Raw genomic sequence first — 4,848 nt, 5'->3', positions numbered from 1 at the left:
AAAATATTTATTGTTCTAAAAAATATATGTTTATCTTTGAAACTTTTACACAAATAAACACTAATATTTTTTGCATTTTAATTGCATTATAATACATATTTCTTTAAATTTTAGCTCTTTATTTCTTCAAATGTTTGCTACACTCCATATTTCTTTTGTATTAAAGCATTCCCCTCTCACTGCCCGCCTCAGCCTTACAACCTCCTTAAATGAATGCCCTTAAATGGATTTTCACCGACAAGAAAGTTTAATGCCAAAAATGTTTATTGCAGTTTATATAGGAGATGAATAGAGGGGATGCGTATGTAGAAGGAAAATATTTAGTGTGTGTGCATGTTCTTCATGCTTCTGGGTGAGCAACGTGTACGAGGGGCACTACTTATATTTTGAGCCTTGGCAACACTGAGTGTTGTCAGGTGCCATCGGACGTTTCCACTAGAAAGTTTGACATTTTTGACCATAACTTTCTTCAGAACGTTTTGTTATTTGAACGCGATTTGTATTGTTTACAGTCACTTGAAAATTGTGTCTCAGCGAAAAAATGGAATTAACTCGTGAAAATTTTCGTGCAATGATTTATTACGATTTTCGACGTGGATTATCAAGACAGGAGTGCATTGATCAACTTACTTCCACTTTTGGCGATAAAGCCCCATCCTTTGCCATTGTGAAACGCTGGTATAACGAATTTAATCGTGGTCGCCGTTCGCTCACCGACGAAAGTTGTGAAGGTCGTCCAAAATCAGTTGTTGCGTCAGAAAACATTGATGCTGTGCAAAAACTAATAATGCAAGATCGTCATGTGACATACTGTGAGATTGAGACAACCTTGGGCATTAGTTCCACCAGCATATATGAAATATTGCATAATCATTTAGCCGTGAAAAAGGTTTGTTCTCGTTGGATCCCACATAATCTGACAAAATCTCAAAAAGATGCTCGTGTCGATTGGGGCAAACAAATGCTTAAGAAATACAATGGCGATGCTTCAAAAGACGTGTATAAGATTGTAACAGGTGACGAATCATGGATCTATGCGTATGAGCCGGAAACTAAACAGCAGTCGACTGTATGGGTGTTTCAAGATGAACCAAATCCAACAAAAGTTGTTCGCGCTCGAAGCACTTCGAAACAAATGGTCGCCTGTTTTTTCGGAAAAACTGGTCATGTGGCAACAGTGCTTTTAGAGGAACGTAGAACGGTCAATTCTGAATGGTACACAACCATTTGTTTGCCGGAAGTCTTCAGTGAAATAAGGAAAACAAATAAGCACCGCCGGATCATTCTTCATCAAGACGATGCCAGCTGTCACACATCTCGTCTAACAACCGACTATTTGAGCACTCAAAAAATCGAATTAATGGGTCATCCGCCGTACAGTCCTGATTTGGCACCAAATGACTTCTTTTTGTTCCCGAACGTCAAGAATAAATTGCGTGGACAACGATTTTCGTCGGCAGAAGAAGCCGTTGATGCGTTCAAAGACCATATTTTGGAGGTGTCTCAAGCGGAATGGAAAAAATGCTTTGACAAGTGGTTCGAACGCATGCAAAAGTGTATAGATCATAAAGGAGAATATTTTGAAAAACAATAAATGACAAATTATTGTTTTATTATTATTATTTTTATTATTAGGCTCAAAATATAAATAGTGACCCTCGTTTTGGTATTACTGGTCGCGGGTAGTCGTTATTAGTCAGTCATCTAGAAATATTGGCTATAATTATCGAAATGGGTGAAAAGATGATGTTGTTCTTATTGGCTTCTAAGTTAAAGGATAGAACTAGTACATTACGGTTTGTGAGAGAACTTGGATTAGTACGGAGTTCACGGTTTTGTAAGATTCATAAGAGAGTGATGGTTTTTTATGAATCGTATGGTGTGCGGAAGATTTCAATGTTTTAAGCGTGGATCATATAATCATAATGTTACGGCTGCAGACAATACATGGTTTGAAAGGTGCCACATTTCAATGGAAAAATGTTTAATAATAACATATTGTTTTGCTGTTGGTAGTCTTTTGGACAAGCTGTTCGTTAAAGTAGTTGGCTTGAAGGTGAAATAACATCTGCGGAAACGATATCAGACAGATATTCGTTTTGTCGTGAAGTTTGTGCGGTATCATTGAATAAGCAATATGAAACGCTTGGTTACATTGGAGGAGACGGTTTTGTAGTTGAAGTTGATGAATGTAAGATTGGTCGGAGAAAATATGAACGAGGCCGTATTGTTGAAGGTTCTTGGATAATTGGTATGATTGTACGTGGGCAATCTGAAGATTATCGTTTAGAAATATGTCCTGATAAACGGGATGCGTCAACTTTAATAACATTAATTAAAAAACATGTTGCTCCTGGTACGGAAATTCATTCAGATTGCTGGAAAGGTTATCAAGATTTGGAAAAGCATGGTTATAAGCATAAAACTGTGAATCATTCTATAGAATTTATAAATTTGGAAAGTGGAGCATATACGCAAAATATAGAATCGTCATGGCGATCAATAAGAAGATTCCTGAGTCGAGGTGGAGTTACAAAAGCTAATATAGCCGATCATTTGTGTGAATTTTTATGGAGGCGGTATGTACGAAAGAAACAGTTAGATCCGTTTGAAAAGTTAATTTCTGATATTAAGGATGTGTATTTTGGCTAGAGGAAGAATAATATAAAGACGTTTATTTGTATAAGGGATAAAATTATATTTGTTTTATAAATGTATCGTTAAAAAAATTGTATTACTATATATATATATGTTATATTAATATATTGTTGTATTGTCATTTTCATATATTTTTTGTATAATTTCTGCTTAAATATTTTTTTTTGTTTTTGGAACGACTTTTCATGCGAAGCGACTCTTATTCTATCCTCCCCACCTGCTGAAAGGTCGCACGACTTCTATGATTGTACTGATGCACATGGGTTTCGACTTTCCATGCGAAGCGATTCTCACCCTTCTTCCCACCCCTCTACTTCAGGGGCGCATGACTCTCACCTCCGACTCTCACCCCCCTCCTCCCCCCTGCTTCAGGGGCGCAAGATTCTCACCTTCGACTCTCACCCCCCCCTACTTCACTACTTCAGGGGCGCACGACTCTCACCCCCGATTGTAATCCCTCCTCCCCCCTGCTTCAGGAGCGCACGACTTTCACCTCCGACTCTCACCCCCCCTGTGAAAGTTGCTTCGTGTTGAGAGTCAAAACCTATATAGAATAGTATTTAATATTGCTGAAATAATATGGCAGTATTTAATATCGCTGAAATAATACGTTATTTTTCTAACTTCTTTTATTAATAACTTTTTAATGAAGGACAAGCGATGGCTAAAACCTATTGGAGGTTATTCAAGATTATGACCTCGACAATATATGTCAAGATCAAGATCATAGTTTTACCATAAACTGCAATAAACATATAGTGTACTGAAAATAATAAGCACAAATTTCCATAATTTCATTCAAACATTTTTGGCATTAAACTTTCTTGTCGGTGAAAATCCATTTAAGGGCATTCATTTGACGTCATTTGGAGTATTTCTGCTAAATTTCATAATAATCGGGCGTTTGCCATTTTCGGAAGTTTATCACAAAATATAAATAGCTTAAATCAAATGTGGGAATATTTACAGGAAATTAATTCAAGATTTCAATTTTTATTAACGAGACGTATCAATCAAGATATAGTTGAACATACATTCAAGAGGTTTTAACCATCGGTCGAATACCTTGCGTAATGCTAATGTCGGCGGCGGTACTGTAACATTCGAGCCTTATAACTCGAGAAGTACTTAATGAAAAAATATTTTATTATAGTGTTTTGGAAAGCTCTCGAGATAAGCTACAAGAATATTCAACGTAAAATGGAGCTTCCCATTTTAAAAAATGACCTTGACCTTCAAATGACCTTGAAAATGAAGGACAAGGTCATTGTCAAGGTCATAGTTCAATCAGCCCATTCATATCCAACAATTTTTGTTTTAAACATTTTTTTATTTAATCGCGATGTTTCGAGTTATTTGGCTGTCTAAGTTAAAATGGGTCACCCTGTATAGAGTGCTTTCCAATTGCTTAACACATCTTAACACAAACGTACACAGGAATATACAAAGTGTAACGTTGTGCACGATTCAATTGGAAAAGAATGTGTACGCTGTGCACGGTTGAGATTCGTTTCGGATGGAGTTAGATTAAATGTAGCTTTTTCCGCCTGTATTAAAACAAAAGAAAGTAAAAATGTCGGCCACTCAACGTCTTCCAACCTCATTTATAGCCGCCGCAGTTAGTAACATGTAAATGTCACTAGAAAACACAAGCTTACACAGACCCTCGACTGAGTACGGATGTGTAGTGTTGTGTCGACGATAATGGACAATTGGAACGCAACTTGTGTCGCCGTGTGCACGAAAGTGTCTAGGGATATTGCAATTGAAAAGCACCCAGGGGTCCTATTCTTGAAAAGCAACGTCAGAGAGAAACCTGAGAGAGAACATGGCGGCCTTTTTCGCGTGACAGGCGAAATCGCCGTACGCTAGCGACACCAACATCAATTTTAGAAATTGATGTGAACTACGTATCACATTTTCGACACTATCGATAAAATCGTCGATAACTGTGATTGTACTACATCAATAAACTGTGAATAAAGATGATATTGATATACAAAAAAATTTCTTTTAATCAGATGAGGTGTTTCTTATAGATTTTTGGATGCTGAAAACAATACCGCAAGTTAAATTTCATTAACACGTCAGATTTTCGAAATAATTGGAGTTCAATGTGCAAAAGTGACTCTTTTGTGATATAAATGTCTTATTTGTAAAAAAATTAACGTAATGTTGAAAGTGTAATTT

Source organism: Trachymyrmex cornetzi, unplaced genomic scaffold (genome assembly GCF_001594075.2).
Source record: "Trachymyrmex cornetzi isolate Tcor2-1 unplaced genomic scaffold, Tcor1.1 scaffold2660, whole genome shotgun sequence".
Classification (NCBI taxonomy): domain Eukaryota; kingdom Metazoa; phylum Arthropoda; class Insecta; order Hymenoptera; family Formicidae; genus Trachymyrmex; species Trachymyrmex cornetzi.
This window is presented reverse-complemented; position numbering follows the sequence as displayed.